This window comes from Pinus tabuliformis, chromosome 2_2, assembly GCF_031772625.1.
Source record: "Pinus tabuliformis cultivar Carrire ecotype Pingquan chromosome 2_2, CPIR1, whole genome shotgun sequence".
NCBI classification, from domain to species: domain Eukaryota; kingdom Viridiplantae; phylum Streptophyta; class Pinopsida; order Pinales; family Pinaceae; genus Pinus; species Pinus tabuliformis.
The window spans coordinates 855,200,997-855,224,539 of NC_142300.1; the positions used below are offsets into that span (position 1 = coordinate 855,200,997).

Below are 23,543 nucleotides of genomic sequence, written 5' to 3' on the forward strand. Positions count from 1 at the left end.
ATTGTCGTCGGGTCCGGCCATCGCTATCGCATATATAACATATAACATATAACCACCCCTCTGTAATGCGCCGATGCGATATTGCGATATCGCACAAGCCCGAGGCCTTCCCATATAGTATGGTTTATGCCAACGCCGATTGCGATCCGCCAATATCGGCGATCGCGGTATCCCATCGGCCCGGTCCCATCACACGTTATGCCTTCGATTGTCTCCGCCGATGTGATATGCCGATCGAATTTGGACCGTTGATCGGCCAGATCCGACAGCTCCTGTGCAAACACTATTCAAGCCTCCAATAAGCTCGATTTCATGGTTTTCTTCATGTTTTTGGGTTCCGATAGTGTTACCTTCAAGTCTAAAACTTCTCTTCTCCCTTTGCGCTAGTTTTGACCTTTTAGGAGATTTTGAAGACTTGAAGATTTAAAGGGTTATCCAGAATCCATTGTTGGATCACGCCTTCCCACTAAGAGAACTTTTGGTTTCCAAAAGGTTGATATACTGATCTGAACAGTAAATGATAGTGACTCACCCTCTTCTTTCAGTCTCCCTACACTTGCATTTTCATAGTGCCTCTGAACCAAAGTTTCTGATCACTTCCCTTCTTGGATGGGCTAGTCTTCTTGGGAAGAACTTTCTTCTTCCTCGCCTTCCTGCAGAACTTCTGCTGAAATGGTAACAGAAGGTAGTTTGAGCTTCTCTGCCTTGATCATTGATCCAAGGTGGCTCAACAAATGTGAAGTACATCCTGCTCCACAAGACTTTCATTTGTACCTGTTTGAAAGGCTGCCAACAACAACTGTTAACAACAACAGGCATACAGACAACAGCTGGATGGACTTGCTCCTGCTTTAACAAAAGAAATAGATTTCACAACTTGTGAACACCTCCATGTCTTCATCTGCATACAAATGATGGACTAGATAACAAGCCCACAAAACATGCCTTTAAACAAATGACCCTTCAAGTCAAGATGTAGAAAAAGACCATTAAGACTCTTTTTTTCTTAAAAGATGAAACACTTCATCATTATCTCCATTTGGAGACCAAGTTAACTTCTCCCAAGTCAACATGGCATCACATGCATGTCAAAGCAATCAACCCTGCAAGTTAGTTACACATACATGTTCAAAACAAGAAAATCATCAACATCCTTGTGCTCATGCATGCATTTCATCCTTCAACTTCCACTTAAGCACACTGTGCTTTCGAGGCTTAAATGAAATATAATGTAGATGCATCAATAGACATGCAAGCTTAATCGGATAAGAACTCTACCCGTTTCTTACCAATCCCTTTCAAAGGTACTACCTTTGTCTGCACATCAGCGTCATCATGTGAATAATTTTGAGACACATCATTCATGGAATCCTCCTTTCCATTTCTGCCATCTTCTCTTTCCACTTTCTTCAGCTTTGGTGGAAGCATTGTTGGGTTCAGTGTCCAATGTTTTGCAGCAAGATGTCCTTGCTTATGGCAGTAAGTGCACTGCACGTGCATCATCTTGACAACATGATTTGCCATGTCCAATGGACCTTTGGTTTCTTGCTCCTTTTCCTTCTTCTGTTTCCTGTATGTGGCCAGTGTCTTCCAACATCTAGGAACATTATGGTTATCCAACCCACAAAAGGAACACGTAGTTCTTTTCCCATACATATGTGGAAATTTATCATGCTTTGCACAATCAAAAGGAAAATGTTTAGAACCAGATTTATACCTTTCTCTTTTACCTTTATTGCCTTCATGAGGAGGTGAATCAAATGAAGAAGTGGCCCCCTTTGGAACACCATCAATCTCTTCAAGGTTATTGGAGTCTCCCCAACTCTCTGGTTCAAGTGTGTGCTTTTGAACACCTGCATCCTGCAAATGATGTTTCAAGCTATTGCATTCTTCCTTAATACAATCTTCACACTCTACAATGCAACCCCTTCTTGGAGTTGTTTCAATGGCCTTCATGGCAGCTTTATAACTTTCTTCATGAGCTTGTCCATAGCCAAGACCCAAATACTTGGCCTTTCCTCAATCATTATTGGCTCAACAATACCTTGTGCATGTCTACCCAAGCCTTTTCCTTCATAGCCCATCTTGGACATTAGTTTGGAACCTATGCCTCTAGTATGTTTTTCAAAAGAACCAATATAAGCATCCTTAGAGGAATTTGAAGACAAACTGGAATGGTTTACCTCTTCTTCAAGTTGATACTTGACTAAGGCTTATTGGGCAACAAAGAGTTGTGTCTCCAACTCATGCATCCTTTTCAGGTTCATATTTGTAATATGAAGTTGCCTCTCCATTTCCTGCAATTTGTCAGAAAGCAATTGCTTCTCTTCCTCCACGGAATTCAACTACTCTCTAAGTCTGTTGCTCTTCCTTCCATCCTCATACATTTCTCTCACCATATCCATCATGGTAGACAATTCTTGCTTCATGTCTTCATCAAAGAATCTTGTGAAGAGAAAAATTTGAGGACCCACTTGTAGAAGTTGTCATTATGCCAACGAGAAAAAACTTTAACAAGATAAATAAAGAGCTTATTTAGCAACCTTTTGCAACAAACCTCTTGTGCTCCAAAGGATTGCTTTGAGGTCCTTGAGATAGAAAAATGCCTTCAACACTTCTTCTTATTTGTCCTTCCTGGACTAAGCTAGCAACAATTTTCCCTTTACCTCTACAAACTCAGAAAATAGTCAATCTGCAAAACTAGCATACAATCAGCCTCTTGCTGTTCAAACACCTTTCAGACAAGCAATCTTTGCTTTGTCAATCAAGCATTTTGATATAACCTTCTTTGAAGGTGGGGCTAACCAAACTTAAGCTTTGATACCACTTGATCTGAAAATGGGGCTATTAGGCTTTTTGTCCAACTTACAAGATCCTCTCCCACTTTCAAAGCTTAAATATGCCCAAGTCTTATTGATTAACCAATGCAGAATTAAGAAATGCTTGAAATTATAGGTGCATGCTTATGCTTGTGTTAAACTGATTATGTACTTTAAAAATCTATATTGTTTTAGCTAATATGTGAATGTGTTGGAACATAGTGTATATATGCATCTCACAGTAACAATGCAGCAATAAGCAATCACATAAAAACAGTAATTTAATTAGGAGTTCACCCACAACTCTTGGCTACATCTCTGTGAGCTCTAGTCAACTCAACTAGGCTCTCTGGGATTATGGTATAGGTCTTTTTTACAAGCTCTGGGCTTAACTCCTACTGTTTTACACAAAAACAGTGGATTTAGACACCATATTATTCCCTAGCTCTTGAAGCTCTGGCTCTTGGCTCTTGGTTCTGGCTCTTTGGCTCTAACTCTAGCTCTTCGACTCTGGCTCTGGTTCTGGCTCTTCGACTCTCTATCAGTTTACAGTCCTCTTGGCTTTTCACTTGTTTTCCAAGTGACTCCCTTGACTGCGTTTTTGCTTCTGCGCTGCCTCCTTCACCTCAGCCTCATGCTTTGGCTCCACTTTCAGCAACAAAACCCCAACAACAGCCTCAGCAACCTGTTAGCGCTTGAGATTTCACCTCAGGCTGAGAAAGGCAAACCTCAAGGCAACATCAAACCATTCAACCTCGTAGCTAGCCCTACGAGGCAGGAGAAGGCTCTCTCCGGTCTATCTCGTAAAATCTTCAATTAGGGAGATGACCAATAAAGTAACACTGATATTAGGCTAGTAAACTGATTAGAAAGATTGATTTGGGGTTTTTAATTAAATAACGGGGTTTTTCTGGGCTGCATGGGCAAAATCACAGCTTGAAACAGAGAAATATAATGAACAACACAGGTTATCGACTCAGGCAAGGTAGGCAAGAAATTTAGCATCAAATCTAGATTTTAAATGGGATGGCAAGACAGGTGAGGAGCTGACAAGGGCAGAGGAGATGAATCCTTGTCAAACAGAGGAAAACATTAAACATGAACAAACTTATAGGCAGAGCATGGCAGGCATGTATTCTTACCTAAACACTTCATTTGTTCAGTTAGAAATGATCATGTAGTGAAATGAAACATAACAGATTACATATGAAACAAGGGAAAACTTATGCTAAATTATCATACCACAGGAATCTCAGAAGTCAGAGCTGTGTAATTTCATTAAATTCTCTGCCAAAAACTGTACATGGTAAGCTCTGTTCTCCACCAGCTCTCAGCACTCAGAACTCTCCCTTCTGTCCTTACTTTTTTCCCTACAAATGAATTTTTTTTTAATACAATAAAAAAAAAAAAAAAAAAATGCTGCTAAGGGAAAAACAAATCGACCCCAACAGCAAAGGTGTTGTTTCAACTGCAATTACAAAAATAGGAAAAAGCGTATTCTAAAACAGAACCGCGTCCCTAAATCTTTTGATATTTGGCCAATTAAGAGATAAAACTGGAGCGCAGATCTCCATAGGATCAGGATTGAAATCTTAAACCAAATCGCACTCTTTGGCTGTGATAGATAGTCTTGACTTAAGTTCGGTTTGTTGCATTTGCCAGTTTAATAAAACAACCTTTAAGCTAACATTCCGCCGATTCAGTTTATGGTGACAACTATACTGAAAGCGGTTTACATGGTTGCATCCCAGCAATCGCCCGCAATCCCACCATATCAGCTTTTGCTTCTTCTAATGCTGAATGAAGTTCTCGAAGCTCCATCCGAACTGTTGACTGCTTGCCATTGGGAAGCTCAATGGTGTGAGGCCCAATCCTATGGCAACATTCATGGCAAACTGTATGTGCGAACATGGACTCAAAATCCACATATTGCTTTTGTTCCTCGGAAATGCATGTATCCGTAATGGGTAGGAGACCTAAATTTAGCCTCTGCCATATTTTGAGCATGACCATGGCAGTCCCCCTCTCTTTCACTATTCTCTCATCATTTGGCAAATTGAAGGCAACTGTTTGAGGTCCTTTGACATCCCCTGAATTATATATCAGTTGAATAACACGAATAGGAGCAGCGGCCACATATTTTGATTTGTACTTGTCATCCAAAGGAAGATTATTCTCCAACTCCTGTAAATGATCACTGAAAAGTTTGATTTGAGATGTTGCCACCTCGTCTCGAATTCCAACAAACGTTTCAAATGTAGCCTTGTATCCATAAAGAGTGTCTTCATATGTCTCGTAAGGTCCACAGGTTGCATCGATTACTCCTGATCAGGCATGGTACAGAAAGATAAAAAGATAAACAAGACCCTGGATACCGTTTTGGAGAAATCTTCAATTCTTTTACTAAAGCCACTTTATCAGAGTTCTAAAGATCGAGCATTAAGAAGTTTGCAGCAGAAAAGAAAACAATTTGGAAAAAATAACATTCAAAACATTCTCTTAGTGCACACTTTGCAACTGTTCACAGGTTTGAGGTGATCCCTTTCGTAGCATTGTTCACATGAACGACATGCCAAGAAAATACAGCCTGATCTAATATTGAACTCATTGAAATCACAGTGGATGAGATCGTGTTCTGCCAGTCGAACAATTAGGCCAATTATAATATTAAATGTTTGTTTTGGATGTTGCAGCTGCTTAACTTGGACCCTGGAACAAGAGACATCAGAACACAATGTCGATTACAGTCTACTGCATTAGGAACTGGAAAACCGTGTTCTTCAAGGGCCTTCATAAAGGCAAATTCTTTAAGAGCGGCAAGTCTTGATAGGTAGAGCCAATTATAGCTGTTTCGATGTCTCAAATAGTCACACTTAGATTTAACAGCTCTAAACGATGTCCGACCCAATCTGTGCAATTTCATTGCCAATGGATGAAGCAGCAGAATCAACCGCTTTAACAATAATATCAGTAGGTGGGCGAATCTCAGTTTCGAGCTCAAAAAGCACCCAAGCCCACTTGTCACAGTCTTCACTATCTGCTACATATGGAACACCTTCCTTCTGACACCTTTTTGCCCCCATCCACAGAGACATCCACTCGTTCTATTCCACGTCCTCCTCCAGATAAGGCATAACCACGGATAATAACCTTCTTTCCCCATTCAGCTGAAGAGACATCATCAAGAGAGCAGATGGCACAATTAACTGGAAAATCCATCAGTGGACGTCGTGAAAGCCATTTAATATTATCCCAGTCAACAGTAGGAGGGAACATTTTATAATCCTTTTGCACGAAGAATCCCTGACATTCATTTGCATTTACTTCTATTTTATCCAACCATTTAACTGAGCGTGCAGCAATTGTGCCTGGAACAACAACTCGAAGGGGGTAGCCGTGATCCCTGCTCAATACCTCACCATTCATTTCATATGCAATTAGCACATCGGCTTCAGGATTTGTGGCCTGCAGCACTCGATTGCAATCCAATATCTTTACAGAAATCTATTAGATCCTTTAAGTTTATGTGAGAAGTTCCAAAATCTTCAACTGCAGTGACCATCCATAATATACCTTCACTAAGGACCTTGGGATTCTTGTGCTCTTTCATAATTTTAAAGAGTCTATCAAAGATAAAATTAGGACCAACAGCTTCACAAAAAGCAGTAAGGCACTTCATTGCTTGCATGCGAGTTTTGATATCAGCAACTTTCTCAGCCACACCTAAAATACATAAAACAACACATCTCTTTGGAAACTTTGAAGCAGTTGAAGCAATATGTGTAACAACCTCAAGTACCTTCTGTTGAACCTGCACATTCTTTTCACTCCAGCCAGGAAGTGCACATACTAAACGGACCAATGAATATTTCACAAGTAAGCTCTGTACCAAGGGTGCCACTGTAGAGAACCTCTGTGCCATGATAGTTGAAACCATATGAAGATAAAACTTGACCAAATTCATCAACAGTAGAGTCTGATGTATGCTTTGTTTTCTTTGTGCTTTATGCAGGGATAGGAGCTTGAAGTCACTGCTGCCTTTTGAAGAGCTGGAGAATAAATTACATAATCTAAAACAACACATTTAATGATTTCTTCTTCAAAACAGGGTTTTGAAGAAGAATCAATCTCTGACATGAGACGGAGTCTAACACAACCAATAGTCCTCCTGTCTTTGTCGTTCTATGGCTTTTAAGCCAAATCGGCGTTGTTGGTTCATTTTCCCTTTCGGGCTCTCTGTCTTCCTGCCTTTGTCCGCTCAAATCCCTTCTCTGAGCGTTAGCAATCATTGCTAAATGCCCTCAAGGATGGATGCCACCTATTTGGTAACGGAAGGGGCAATCGACGCTTGAAATCCCCAAAGTTTGGCATTCTCGGTTTACACAAGTAAATGCACTAACACGGGAAAAATCGACAAAAAAACATTGTTCATCCGGACTTCAAAGGTCCTTAAATCCGGTCTATTTCCCTATCAGGTCCATCCTCAATCGCTATCGCAAGTCACTTCGTCCTTGTTCCTTTGTATTTTAAAAATACGTTAAACTGTGCAAATATCGCAAAAAAAATGGCTTATGGTGGATTTCAAATATTATGTGTTTTCATTTCGGAACCCTTTTGGGTCCGGTTTCATCGGGTCGAGAACTTTTCCTTCATATTTCGTTTATCCAACGAAAAACAAAAATACAAAAAAAATCATCGTTTGACGGATTTCAAAATGTATTAAATCCAGTTCATATTGCCATTGGGTTTGACCATCGCTATCGCATATATAACTTATAACATATAACCGCCCCTCTGTAATGCGCCAATGCGATATTGCGATGTGTAATATCCCTTTACAAGAATATTTCTCAAATACTAGCAAACCCCACCCAGAAAAACGTACAAGTGATATAATATCCGGAAAACTCACAGAGATGAAATAACGATAGTGCAACAAACAACCATGTATACATGAAATGTAAACAAATACTCAAGAAATGCTGAGCCATTTTATTATACTAAGAAATCGAATGAGTACAGGAGGTGATCAGAAAGATGGCACCTTGACTTGCACAAGGCAAGTGAAGAAATACACTTAGAATAGCAAAGGAATGGCCTCACACTTATCTGCGTCCCAGCTGCTGGAAACCTACCGTGTTGCTGCTGCTGCTAGAAATCAAATGAGGATTTGGGGCTATTCCCTTCTTCAGAAAAGGCTGAAACTCTGGAATCGGACTCTACTCAAGAAACTCAGAAAAACCCAGAAAGCTTTCCTGGAATGGCCGACCCCTGAAAATCACCCCCTTGGGGTTCTACGCAATCTCTCAAGGCTTTGCGTTGCCACTGAATGAAACCCTCCAGAAATCTACCTGAAACCTCTGCCAAAACTCTCCAATATGCAAGGGCTGATCCCCTGCTCAATTTCCCAGCACAAAACCTACTGCAAACCCTCAAGCCAGAACTCCTGCCAGAAAGAACTGTCATCCCTCTCAGTGTTGCGTAGTCCTCCAAGATGTTCAATCCTCCTGCCAGAAATGCTGATGAAACTACTGCCAAAATGTTGATGGAACTACCTTGCCCGAGTAGGCACTAGAAGTCCCCCGGGGCTAAGGGTGAGATCTCCGAACAGAGACACTCGATGCACTAAACAGCACTGCAGACTAGCTAAACAGCTAGCGTGCTCTAAGTCGAAGTGACTAGCTCAAATGCACATAACTGAATGATCAAAATGAGGGGGCTTCCTTCGCCTTTATAGCCTTTGCCTTTCTCAATCCCAAGGCTCACCTCCTCCAACGTAATTCCCCTCTTGCCACGTGTTTCTTCCCTTCTACGCAGTCCCTCCAAGTGTCTGAGTAGGCTCCATCTCTGCGCCCCCCTTTGGCCCCCTTGGCTCCCCTTTAAGTCACAATGTTGTGCTACGAGGAAGTGACTTTTATTCTAGAAGATCTGATCCCTGTAATAGATGATCTCATTGACCACCCTGTATCTGTCATCTGCCACCTACCAATCCAGAACCTCACATGCAAACCTGTCCTTGGAGTACACTACTAAGAGTCGAGCCCTCCAGTCTGTGTCCAAGCTTATAAGAGACAACGAGGTTGGTCTACGTGAAAGAGCATCTGCTACCACGTTGTTCTTAACCTTGACATACTCAATGTCAAAGTCATATGCTTGGATCTTGTTGATCCACTTCTGTTGCCTCTCCTGTAGCTGCTTCTGCTCCAAAAAGAATCTGAGGCTGTTGTGATCAGTCCTCACCCTAAACCTGTTACCCACTAAATACTGCCAGAACTTGGCCAATGCATGCATGATGGCCAGCATCTCCTTGTCGTATATAGAATACAACCTCTCGTGTGGAAGGAGCTTCCGGCTCTCAAAGGCTATATGGTGACCTCCCTGCATCAATATTGTGTTGATTCCCTCTCCCAACGCGTCACACTCCAAAACAAATGCCTGCGTGAAATCTAGCAATGCAAGCACTGGGTAGCTGCTCATAACCTCCTTGAGCCTGTCAAAGGCTCGCTGCGTTATATCCGACCAACTGAAAGCCCCCTTCCTCGTCAAATCTATCAGGGGTGCAGCAAGTTGTGAGAAACTCTTGACGAACTTCCGGTAGAAGTACAAATGCCAATGAACCCCCGGAGCTCTGTCATGTTTCTCGGCTACGGCCACTCTCTAATGGCCCTGATCTTCTCCTCGTGGACTCTCACTCTGTCCACCCCTATGATGTGCCCCAAATACAACATTTCCATTAACTCAAATTCACACTTGGAGAGTTTGGCATAGAACTGCTACTCCTGCAAGATATGCAACACTGTCTTAATGTGCTGGAGATGCTCCTCCCAAGTCCTGCTATAAATGAGGATGTCATCAAAGAATACCAACACAAACTTCCTCAGGTGACTGCGAAAGATGTGATTCATGCAGGACTAAAATGTGGCAGGGGCGTTGGTTAGCCCAAAGGGCATCACCAAGAAATCAAAGTGTCCATAGTGACACCTAAAGGCGGTCTTGGGAATGTCCTGCTCCCTCACGCGAATCTGATGGTACCCAGATCTCAAATCAATCTTTGAGAAGAACCGTGCTCCTCTCAACTCATCCATCAACTCGTCGATCCTGGGTATGGTGTACCTATTCTTCAGTGTCTTCTTGTTCAGGGCCCTGTAATCTATGCACATCCTCAATGTGTCGTCCTTCTTCTTCACCAACACCACGGAAGAAGCAAAAGGACTCGTGCTTGGCCGAATGTGCCCAAGAGCCAGCAACTCCTGAATGGCCCGCTCAATCTCATCTCGATAGGCCTTGGGATGCCTATAGGGGGTAGTAATCACTGCCTGAATACCCTGCTCAAGCTCAATGGTGTGCTCAAACTCCCGGTCCGGCGGCTGTCTTGGCAGAATCTCCCCAAACACTATGGCATACCGGTCAAGGATGGACTGTATCTCCGGATGTACCATCTGCCCTGTAGTCCCTGCCTCTGATGCACGCAGCTCTACTGCCCACTCTACGTCTCCCTTCCGGAAGACTGCCTCCATCCGATGAGCCGAAACAGTCTGAGGCAGATATGTGTGCTGTCCCCGTATCTTCTCATGCCTCCCTGTCTTCTCATCATCCCACTCCATCTCTAGGGTCTTCCAATCTGTCGTGACCTTCCCTAGAGTGATAAGCCACTGAACACCCAGTATCACATTGGTGTTCGGAATATTGACCACAAAAAAGTGGTCAGTTAGTGTGTAAGTGCCCATCGTCACTGATAGCTGTGGAACATAACGAGCACACATCATGGTCTGATCTCCTGGGACCAAAACCGAAAACCCATCGAAGCTCTCTGTTTGTATACCTCTCTGTCCAACCATCTGTGCATCGATGAAGTTGTGGGTTGCCCCACTGTCAACCAAAACTGATAATCGTTGGGTACTGTCCCCCATACGCGTAGCGTCAAATACTTGGGAACTCCTCGCAGAGCTGCAAGGGCCCCTCGAGTAGGTGCAAAAGATGCACCACCTGCTGCTGGCGGTGGAGGTGGCAAAGATCCCTACACGGCATGACTGTCTCATGCCTCCACATCATCCTCATCATCCTCTTCCCCACTGCTCTCGGAGAAGACCTCAATAAAATGTGCTTTGCCATCAACACATCTATGTCCTGGTGCCCATGGCTCCTGACACGTGAAGCACAACCGCTTCTTCTTCAGCTCCCTCATGGCATCATCGTCAATATGTGCTCGTCCTAGATTCCCCTTTGGAGGTGGAATCCTCACATCCTTCCCCTTAGACTGGAAAGTCTGTCTTTGGGGGTAAGGTGTCCGGGTCCTGGGTAAGACATCTTGTAAGTCCCAGGTCCTGTGTCCTGGAGTGTGGCTGGTCTAGTGGATCTGACTAAACCCCGAAGTGGCTCTGCTAACCCCTCAACATACATATAGATCCTCCGTGCCTTGGATAGATCTGGCACCATCACTGAGACCCTCAAGAAATCTGCAATGTAGGTCTCTGGGCTCCCTGTCTGTTTGAGCCTCGTTATCTCAACAAAATGCTGCTCTGGATCCCTCCGATCAAATCAATCCATCAATCTCCTGGTGAACTCGGCATATGTCGTCACTGTGGAGTGTCCAAGTGTAACCATCCCATGATACCACCAAACCTGAGCCTCACCATCGAAATTCAACATTGCCACCTTGATGGCCTCTGTCTCCGACATCTGGTTAAGCTAGAAATAAATGTCCAGCTTCTCCACCCAAGACTTTGCCGAACTATTTGATGAACCATCAAACGTAAGCAAGTAGAATCTACTCGTTGCATGGTGGGTGTCACCATCATGGTAATGTCGGTATCCTCTGTGATGGTCGCAGGGTCTACTATCCCGCTGGAGCTTAACAAAGTCTCTGAATGAAAGAGCATCCCTGAACTCTTACCCATAGGCCTGGTACTCTGCAAAATAATCGCCCATATGATCGGGCTCTGCCTCCTGCTAGACTCCAGTCCCTGTGTCTGCTCCTAAGAAGGTGGGCATGGTAGAGTGTGTAGGGCCATACAAAGCCACCTACTACGCAGTATCACGCTGCTCTGGCAAATGATGGAATGCACCTGATCACTCACCAGTCTGAAAAACTAGTGGGCTCTCACGCTGTCTGGCCTCCACTACCGTGAATCTCTGACCCATCACCTCAATCTACCTCAACAGATCCTGCACTGATTTGAGAAGCATATCGCAAATCTCTTCCCGTCCTCGTCTGCCATCAGATCCTTCTGCTCTGCGTCCACCACAAGCTCCTGTTCTGCGTCCACTACCAGAACACAATCTCCCTCTCCATATGTATTTTCCAACCTACGCCCAGTGTCTTTGTATCTCCTACCTCTGTAACAGATGTAGGGTTTTTCCCCTGGTGTCATAGATTGCTAGCTCCACAGGCTGAGCCAGAACTATGCTCTGATACCACTGTAATATCCCTTTCCAGGAATATTTCTCAAATACTAGCAAACCCCACCCAGAAAAACGTACAAGTGATATAATAGTAGGAAAACTCACAGAGATGAAATAACGATAGTGCAGCAAACAACAATGTATACATGAAACGTAAACAAATACTCAAGAAATGCAGCAAGAAATGCTAAGCCATTTTATTATACTGAGCAATAGAATGAGTACAGGAGGTGATCAGAAAGATGGCACCTCGACTTGCACAAGGCAAGTGAAGAAATACACTCAGAATAGCAAAGGAATGGCCTCACACTGATCTGTGTCCCAGCTGCTAGAAAATTGTCGTGTTGTTGTTGCTGCTGGAAATCGAATGAGGATTTGGGGCTGTTCCCCTCCTCAGAAAAGGCTGAAGCTCTGGAATCAGAGTCTACTCAAGAAACCCAGAAAGCTTTCCTGGAATGGCCGACCCTTAAAAATCACCCACCTGGAGTTCTGCGATATCTCTCAAAGCTCTATGATGCCACTGAATGAAACCCTCCAGAAATCTGCCTGAAACCTCTGCCAAAACCCCCAATATGCAAGGGTTGATCCCCTGCTCAATCTCTCAGCATAAATCCTACTGCAAACCCTCAAGCCAGAACTCCTGCTAGAAAGAACTGCGTCATCCCTCTCAGTGCTGTGCAGTCCTCCAAGATGCTCAATCCTCCTGCCAGAAATGTTGATGAAACTACTGCCAAAATGCTGATAGAAATACCTTGCCCGAGTAGGCACTCGAAGTCCCCCGGGGCTAAGGGTGAGATCTCCGAACGGAGACACTTGTTAAAATTGGCAACCAGGGCAAAACTTCATGTGGGTCATCTTATTCATAGCTAATAATATTTTTATTAGATTCCTCTCGTCGAGAGGTGTAGGATTGATATAAAGATCATCCAATTCCGATAAGTATTCATGGAGATATGAATTTATTTTGATTATGGAATTATTATCAAGCCGACCTACAACTCATGTAGGCTCAGAAGCCCAACAGTCGCATCTATTCACCCACCAACGTTGTGTATAAATATAAGAGGACTTTTCCTCATTTGGTCTCACTCATCTCATCACATCTCTCTCTCTACTGCGCAGATATGAGTCTCTTCTCTACTGCGCTGAAATGGGTCTCTCTCTCTCACACATGTGAAGCCGGAAACTGCTGAAACTGAAGCTGCAACTGCAGAAGCAAAGATTAACTTGCGTGCCCTAGAAGATCTCCTCTATGGAACTGCGTTGTAGGTTCATCTGAACCTCCTCTGAAAGCCGCAACTTTTGGTGGTGTGATGAAGTCAATCCGATGAACGGTTTGCAAGATATCGACTGCCCTAGTTTGAAGCCGGAAACTATTGAAACTGAAGCTGCAACTGCAGAAGCAAAGATTGACTTGCATGGCCTAGAAGATCTCCTCTTTGGAATTGCGCTATAGGTTCATCTGAACCTCCTCTGAAAGCCGCAACTTTTGGTGGTGGAATGAAGTCAATCCGACGAACGGTTTGCAAGATATCGACTGCCCTAGTTTGAAGCCGGAAACTGCTGAAACTAAAGCTGCTACTGCAGAAGCAAAGATTGACTTGCGTGGCCTAGAAGATCTCCTCATCTGAACTGTGTTGTAGGTTCATCTGAACCTCCTCTGGAAGCCGAAACCTTTGGTGGTGGAATGAAGTCAATCTGACTGTCAGTTTGTGAGATATGGTCTGCCCTAGTTTGATAATGAAGCCGCTAATGCTGATGCTATTGATCTAGGGTTTGCTACTGCTGATATGAATCAGATTTATTGTACTATTTCTCTCTGCTGAATTATTGAAGATAAAAGAAGATTTGATCAAAGGGTTTCCCCACACATTATGGGGTTTGTCCCTGGCTAGCCGCCACATCTTGTGTCTCTTGTCTTGGCTTGTTTTCTGTCGATCGTTTAATGTTCTATCTGCACTTTACTTTATGTATATGTGATTGCTAATCGGTGGAATATAATAAGAAAAAGAAGTAAACTGTTATAAGCATAGAACATACCATAACTTAACATGGTATCGGAGCTGAGGTGAAGACAAAGCCCAAGCAAGAGCAAGAGCAATCATTGAAGAGAAGATTGGCAAGGCTATCCTAAAAGAACTATGGGGTCCTCAACACTCTTTCCTGCCGAAGACAAGCTCCGTGAGAAAACTGACTATCACAGATGGAAGATGTCTATCGATCTAACCCTTGAAGATCAAGGAGTGCTGGACCATGTAAGAGGCAATATTGTTGAGCCTTCATCAAATGCATCTGCTACTGCCTGGAACAAATGGAAAAATGGAGAAGTCAAAACAAGGAAGATCATCCGGGACTCTATCGACAAGCGCTTGGTGGCCTACATCTCTGATCTAGACACCTCCAAGGAAATCTACGACAGACTGGTGAGTTTATTTAAAGTTAATGATGCAAATCAAGTTTTGTTTCTTAGAAATAAGTTGAGGGAAATCAAGAAGGGTAAAGATGAAAGTATGCAACCATACTTCTTAAGAATCACCGAGATCAAGAACGATCTCCTATCTATTGGGGAAACCATTACTGATAGAGAAATGGCACTCACAACTCTCGGAGGATTACCATCTGAATGGTATGTGTTCAGGACTACTCTTCTGAACAATAATGTAATTCCTAGTTTCAAGGAATTAATGGCTAGATGCATTCAAGAAGAAACAAGGGAAGAAGTGCAAGAAATGCTCATGCCTAAAGGTCCTCCTGCTGCCTTTTCTTCTCATGCAAAGAAAAGAAATAATTTCGGGACTAAATCAAAAGGAAAGGCTGGACCTAAGGCTAGAAGAAAATGACGATGTTACATTTGCGATAAAACAAGTCACTATGTATGAGATCATGAGCATCATGATGAATGAGATCATGGACATAAAGGGCAACATGAGATCATGGACATATAGGATAGCATGATGATGATGCACACTAGTTTGAGCAGCATTATGATGGATAAAATCATGGACATGATGATAATCATGATTAGAGAAGCATGGTACAGTATGTAGTGGTGCAACTCAAAATCCCTCTGATGGCAATCAAAGGAATGACAAATTCAACAACAAAGGTAAGAGGAGAGCTGGGAATCAAGGAAGAGGACAAGCATTCAAGAAGGCTAGAAATTCTAGGATGTATTAAATGCACCTGACCTCAAAAGGAACCTAGTGTCCATCTTGGCAATGGAAGACAGAGGCTACAAGGTAACCTTCCGCAATGGCAAGGTATGTATATGGAAAAATAATGTTAAAGATGCCTTTACTCTTGGGTTTAGTGTTCATTCATTATATCAAGGCGATGGAAGTCCACTAGGTGTCATGTCTTGTGACACAACTCTTTAGTCCGAACTTTGGCATCAGAGGTTTGCCCACCTTCATTACAAAGCTCTACCCGATGTAAGACAGATGGTAACAGGGATGCCCGAATTCCAAGTAGAGAAAGAAGGTGTATGTCCGGGATGTGCCAAAGGAAAGATCAAAAGGGGACCATTCCCCTCAAGCCAAAGCAAGACCTCCGATATATTACAATTGGTTTACTCAGGCATACCTGAGGTTGGCATTAAGAGGGAGACTACTAGACCACATACTCCTGAGCAGAATGGTGTGGTGGGAAGGAAGAACCACACGATGATGGAAGCTATCCGGGCCATGCTACATGATCAAAGACTTCCAAAGTTTCTATGGGTTGAAGCTGCAAACACTGTCGTATATGTACAAAATCGATGCCCTCATCAAGCATTGGGTTCCAAGACTCCTGAAGAAAAATTCACCGGTAAAAAACCTGATGTTTCTCATTTTAAAATTTTTGGAAGCCCTGTATACTTTCATGTGCCGAAAGAGAAAAGAAATAAATTGGGAGCATCTGGAAAGAAGGGAATTTTCGTGGGCTATGGTGAAAATACTAAAGGCTATAGAATCTATGTAGCCGGTCAAAGGGAAGTCATAATTAGTCATGATGTCACCTTTGACGAATATGGCTCTCAGCAAGGTGATCAATCTGCTGACTTTGAGTAGCTCTCAAGAAGCCGACACCAGGGAACCGAAAGAAAAGGATGATGAATAAATGCCTGATGTAGAAGAACCCATGGATCCGATTGATCCTCATCCACATGAGCCTTCCTCTTCTAGGAAGAGGCCTTCATGGCTTAGGGGGATACTTGATGATGCTGAAGGACATGCTGCACCCTGAAGAACCTTCCATCAAAGTAAGGAACTTAACAGGTATCAGGGATACCTGACCATCATGAGCACGATCATACAAAATGAACCTTCTTCATTCTCAGATGTCATCAAGCATTAACTATGGAAGGATGCTATGACCATAGAATATGAGTCTATTATGGAGAATGATGTCTGGGAAGTAGTTCCCAGACCCTAGACAAAACAATTGTTACTTCAAAATGGCTTTACAAGATAAAGCATGCAGCAAAAGGAAGTATGGAAAAGTATAAGGCTCGTTTTGTTGGTCATGGTTTCTCCCAGAAGGAAGGTATAGACTATGATGTGATATTTGCACCTGTTTCCGGATATACGAAGATCCGCTCGATCATAGCCCTTGCCACTTCACAAGGATGGAACCTACATCAGATGGATGTCAAGACCCCATTCTTGCACAGTTTGATCAAAGAAGAGGTCTACGTGGAGCAACCCGAAGGATTTGAGGTTTATGATTGAAAATCTCATGTATGCAGGTTGAAGAAGGCTCTCTATGGGCTGAAGCAAGCACCCCGAGCATGGTATGAGAGGATCAATAGCTACTTGATGAAGTTGGCATTCACTAGGAGTGAAGTCGTTCCTAACCTTTACTTTAAGGTTGAAGATGACAAGCCTCACATACTGGTGTTGTATGTGGATGACCTCTTTCTAACAGGTGTAGACCCTCTCATTCACAAATGTATGAGGAAGCTGGCTTCTGAATTTGAAATAAAGGACCAAGGACTTGAAGTATGGCAGAAGCCAAGGGAAATTTTCCTATCTCAAGGAAAATATGTGGTAAAGATATTGGAAAGATTCGGTATGATGGACTGCAAGCCTGTGACTACCTCGAGGATCTTAACTTTTAGAAGTTATATGGTAGTGATGTCGGACCAGACTTGGGAAATGCCTCTGAGTTTCAAAAACTCATTCGCATTGATGTTCTTGGTGAACCTCCGTCCGAACATATGTTTTGCAGTTAGCATTGTGAGCTCATATTTGGTTGAGCCTCACTGAATTGATGCCAGGAATCTTTTGAGATGTCTTCAGGACACAATCTCTCATGGATTAAGATACGCTACCGGAGATGGGAGACTACTTGGATATACTTATGTTGATTGGGCAGGCAGTGTGGTGGACCGTAAGAGCACTTTCGGGTGCCGTTTCACCTTGGGATCGGCTTCGATATCCCAGATGAGCAGGAAGCAGAAGTCGGTGGCTTTGAGCACCGCCAAAGTAGGATATATTGTTGCTAGCATGACCTCGTGTGAGGTAGTCTGGTTGCGAAAGCTCTTCAGTGAGTTGTTTGGATTTACATTGGATACCACTATGATTCTCTATAACAACCAGAGGTGGGATTCGATTATTGAGGAATCCCGTATTCGTCGATTGCTCCAGCAGATAGACATCATCTGGGATATGGTAATTTGATGAGCAAGGATGCTCCATCGCATTAAGATGATGTACAGGTTGATACACCTTGTCAAAGCCCTGGGGAAAGATCTAATCTATGATTTTCCCAAACGACTTGGAGTCGGCAAGAAACCCTTGTACAAGGGTCCTGCTTGTTGCATACATTGAGCTCTGGGAGCTCTGAGGGCTTGCGGTTATTACTGGAGCAACATACGACCACAGGGTGACTCACCCTCCCCTGGTGGTGCGCACTGGAACAAGATGATTCGCTCTCTTGTGGGACAAGATGATTCGCTCTCTTGTGGAACAGGATGATTCGCTCTCCTGTGTAGCAGGATGATTAGTTCTCCTGTGAGGCCTGGATTGATGTGTTCTCCATGGCAGCCTGGATTGATGTGTTCTCCACGGCGATTGTAGCAGGATTGATGTGTTCTCCTGTGAGGCCTGGATTGATGTGTTCTCCATGGCAATTGTAGCAGGATTGATGTGTTCTCCTGTGAGGACAAGATTGATTTGTTCTCCTGTCGAGGCATCCTACCCATGCAGTCTGGGACTCATGGGAAGTACCTCTCATCTGATCAATGAGCAGGGAAATGAAGTTAAGGACCATAGTAGTACCGATGGACGTATTGTTGTAACTACCGTACTCCCTACGCTAGGATGACCTCCATTGATCTAGGATCAATGATACTAGTCTGGGACCAGTGGTAGGAGTTGTACCATACTATGACGCTGACTTCGGGTCGGTTGAGACTGGTCTGGGATCAGTGGTACATACTCTGAGACTGACATTGAGTCAGTGGAGGATGATATTGGTCCGGGACCATTGGAGTTGTACTCACTATGACGCTGACTTTGGGTTGGTTGAGACTGGTCTGGGACCAGTGGTACATACTCTGAGACTGACTTTGAGTCAGTATGATACATTCTCGATCATTTCTTCTTCTTCATAATTCAGACAAAAGCAGAGTAGAACAGAACAATGCAAGAGCAGAGCTGAACAGAACAAAACAGTACAGATTAGTGCAAGGCAGAACAAGACAAAGCAGATCCGGCAAAATAGAGCAGAGCAGGGCAAGGGTCAGGCTATACAAGGCAGTGCATTTGATGGATGAATAGTAACGACCGATTAACAGATTGCAGATGAAGTTCTCCATGGTTGAGAGGGAGTGTTAAAATTGGCAACCAGGGCAAAACTTCATGTGGGTCATCTTATTCATGGCTAATAATATTTTTATTAGATTCCTCTCGTCAAGAGGTGTAGGATTGATATAAAGATCATCCAATTCCGATAAGTATTCATGGAGATATGAATTTATTTTGATTATGGAATTATTATCAAGCCGACCTACAACTCATGTAGGCTCAGAAGCCCAACAGTCGCATCTATTCACCCACCAACGTTGTGTATAAATATAAGAGGACTTTTCCTCATTTGGTCTCACTCATCTCATCACATCTCTCTCTCTCTACTGCGCAGATATGAGTCTCTTCTCTACTACGCTGAAATGGGTCTCTCTCTCTCACACATGTGAAGCCGGAAACTGCTGAAACTGAAGCTGCAACTGCAGAAGCAAAGATTGACTTGCGTGGCCTAGAAGATCTCCTCTTTGGAACTGCGTTGTAGGTTCATCTGAACCTCCTCTGAAAGCCGCAACTTTTGGTGGTGGAATGAAATCAATCCGACGAACGGTTTGCAAGATATCGACTGCCCTAGTTTGAAGCCGGAAACTGTTGAAATTGAAGCTGCAACTGCAGAAGCAAAGATTGACTTGCGTGGCCTAGAAGATCTCCTCTTTGGAACTGCGCTGTAGGTTCATCTGAACCTCCTCTGAAAGCCGCAACTTTTGGTGGTGGAATGAAGTCAATCCGACGAACGGTTTGCAAGATATCAACTGCCCTAGTTTGAAGCCGGAAACTACTGAAACTGAAGCTGCTACTGTAGAAGCAAAGATTGACTTGCGTGGCCTAGAAGATCTCCTCATCTGAACTGCGCTGTAGGTTCATCTGAACCTCCTCTGGAAGTCGAAACTTTTGGTGGTGGAATGAAGTCAATCCGACTGTCGGTTTGTGAGATATGGTCTGCCCTAGTTTGATAATGAAGCCGCTAATGCTGATGCTACTGATCTAGGGTTTGCTACTGCTGATATGAATCAGATTTATTGTACTATTTCTTTCTGCTGAATTATTGAAGATAAAAGAAGATTTGATCAAAGGGTTTCCCCACACATTGTGGGGTTTGTCCCTGGCTAGCTGCCACATCTTGTGTCTCTTGTCTTGGCTTGTTTTCTGTCGATCGTTTAATGTTCTATCTGCACTTTACTTTATGTACATGTGATTGCTAATCGGTGGAATATAATAAGAAAAAGAAGTAAACTGTTATAAGCATAGAACATACCATAACTTAACAACACTCGATGCACTAAACAGTGCTGCAGACTAGTTAAACAGCCAGCGTGCTCTAAGTCAAAGTGACTGGCTCAAATGCACATAACTGAATGATCAAAATGAGAGGGGCTTCTTTCTCTTTTATAGCCTTTGCCTCTCTCAATCCCAAGGCTCACTTCCTCCAACGTAATTCCTCTCTTGCCACGTGTTCTTCCCTTCTGCGCAGTCCCTCCAAGTGTCTGCGTGGGCTCCATCTCTGCGTCCCCTTTTGGCCCCCCTGGTTCCCCTTTAAGTCACAAGGTTGTGCTACTAGGATGTGACTTTTATTCTAAAAGTGAGTTATGTCCCCTTTTCTCAATTTTTTTATTTATAAGTAACTATAGAAGGCAAAAATTAAGCAAAATCGAATATTCCAATTAGCCATGGCTAATTAGGAATATTACACAATGTGACAAGTCGCAATCGCAGATCACACAAGCCCGAGGCCTTCCCATATAGTATGGTTTATGCCAACACCGATTGCGATCCATCGATATCAGCGACCGCGGTATCGTATCAGCCTGGTCCCATCGCACGTTATGCCTCTAATTGCCTCCGCCTGTCACCGCCAATGCGATATGCCGATCGGATCTAGACTGTTGATCGGCCAAATCCGACGGCTTCTGTGCAAACACTGTTCAAGCCTCCAATAAGCTCGATTTCATGGTTTTCTTCATGTTTTTGGGTTCCGATAGTGTTATCCTTCAAGTCTAAAACTTCTCCCTTTGTGCTAGTTTTGACCGTTTAGGAGATTTTGAAGACTTGAAGATTTAGAGGGTTATCCACGATCCATTTTTGGATCACCAACTGACCTCTCTGTTGGGCTAGAGACCCTCCTGATGCTGAAGCTCCCACTATCGCTGACAAGTGCTCCCTCTCTAACCTCTACGCCGCTGCAACAACTCCCTGCATCTCGCACCGTTGAACACGTCTTTGTGCCATCCTGCACTAGTGCAACACTCTGTGGCTCTCGCATTACTGCACCCTGCTAGCCTTGCGTTGTCTCGGGACTCCTGCACTGTAGCTCTCTCTGCTGCTCCATTCGCATCCATTTCTACCCAACTTAGCCAATCCCGCTACTCCTCTTCGGGTCTCCCGTAGCAAGGTCTAATCCAAGAGGTTGGGTACCTCAAGGATCCTGTCCCCCATCGCCTGTAGTCCACCTGACTACAGCTCGATGTCTCCCCACTTTCGCTCAAGTGGTGCATGTGCACTCATGGCACAGTCATTGTCTGTCAAAACTTCCTTCTCTGCCCGTGCTGGTGCTATCTTAGTCTCGAAAGACTCTTACTCTTCTTTCTTGGAAACTGGGTCGCATAATGACCCAACTCCATACAGTGGAAGCACTTGATCTTGGAGAGATCCTTCTTCTCCTGTTTTCCTTGCTTTCCCTCAGATGCTAGGGCAACATCTTCCTCCTCCTACTTGACTTTGATCCCCTTGCTACTGCTACCTGTTTTCGACTGTCGTCTGATCTCTTCCTAGCGAAGATCTGCCCACATCTCGTCCCAAGGTGGGAAAGTTCCTTTGCCTAGTATACTTTGGACAAATACCTCCCAGTCTTCTCAGACAGCATTCAGGGTTGTCCTCACCATCAACTCCTGATCCTGCGTGGCTTCTATAGTAGTCAACTAATCTCAAATCTCATTCAGTCCTCCGAGGAAGGTGTCAATCGATTCTCCCTTCTGCATCTAATACGACCTCAACTGATTCTCAAGTAGCATTCTTCTCTGCACAGAAGTATGCTGGTACAATTTCTTAAGGGCCTCCCACATCTCATATGTTGTTTCCTTCTCGGCAATGTGTGGTACTACATGGTCCTTGACCCCACCAAGGATAATGCTCTTGGCCCTCGCCATTGCCTCCTTGTACTTGTCGTTATCATTGGGGTTGACTGGGATAGTTATAACCTTCAAGGCGAAGTTCTTGACACGATTTCTGTCAAGTTTGGATAAGATTATGGCCTTCCAGACTGCAAAGTTCGATGCTCTGTCCATCCTATCCTGATCTCTTACTCTGTGTAGTGCCATGATGCTCTTCTACTTCCCTCCTGGAAGTTCTCTGTTTGACTCCTCCGAGTCTCTACTTCCCGTCTGGAATTTCTCTTCTGGACTCCCTCTGAGTCCCTATTTCCCTCCTGGAAATCCTCTTGTCGTTGTCGAGATGCCCCCTACTTTGATCGTCTTGTGCAACCGCACCACTGATCTGAGTTCCTCGGCTAGAAACCCTCAGTAGCAACTCCCTCCTCTTAGCCTTGCTCTGTTAGGTACTGTTCTGAATACAGTACCTCACCAGCTCCACTCTACAATATTCCCACAGCCTTCTAAACCCCAGCAACCTGAAGGTGAGAGCCCCTAGGCTCTACGCAATCCCGGCACTAGCAACCCGACCTCCTTTGCTAACTGCGTTAGCCCTCCCAACTTCTGTGTGGCTCTGCGTGATGCTCCCTTTACCTTCCTTAGCCTTTGGGCTACCTCTTCACGACTCACCCTTGATGACGCAGGCACTACGTCACCCTTCCGTTGCTGCTGCTCCGCTAGAAACAACTTTTCTCACCTCACCTCGGGACAGTTGTTTTCTACTGCTATTGCTCTGCTCGACTGATGTCCTCAGTCCTCCTGTGATCTGCAATCACGCTTCGATACCATGTTGAAGTTTCTAAGTCTACTTAAGTTAGAAACCCTCCATGCACTTTATCTGATTTATTCCTACCTACTTGTTCCGTTACTTAACAAGCTATTTACAATGTGAATACGAAAATAAACACTAGTGCATGCTCAACATATTACAAATCAACAACTGAAAGAAACAAAAACAATCACACCATATGACACCAGTATTTTTGGACCAATGTCCCCGGAAAAACCCAATGTGGGAAAATCAGTGCAGCTATCTGAGGGTTTTCTTATTAATCAATATCAGAGTACAATCTGGGTGCCGAAACTGGCCCACCCAACAGAGAATTTCCTTGGTAGTAATACCTCTCAGTTTGAGACAAATCCCTTAGCTGAAACCCTGGATAATCCTTCCGGCAGCTCCTTAGCACCAATCTGCCCCAAAAACCCCAGCGTTAGCATTTTCTGGACTGCGTCAGCCCCTCTCTGCCCACTGTTGACCCTGTGTCACCCGGGATGGGTCTGCGGGAGCCATAGGAGGCCCTGTGTCAACACTTTGGCCCTTTGCGTCAGCAATGTTGGCCTCTCTGAGGCTCTGCGCAACTCCCAGCTGCCTCTGCATGGCCCTGCATGAGCCC

At 44.0% G+C, this 23,543-nt stretch overlaps 1 pseudogene; it reads right to left on the reverse strand.

The window, feature by feature from the left end:
• Window positions 1-5,504: 5,504 nt before the first annotated feature.
• On the reverse strand, window positions 5,505-6,741 carry LOC149195659 (sulfite oxidase pseudogene; annotated as a pseudogene).
• Between the last annotated feature and the right edge of the window lie 16,802 nt (window positions 6,742-23,543).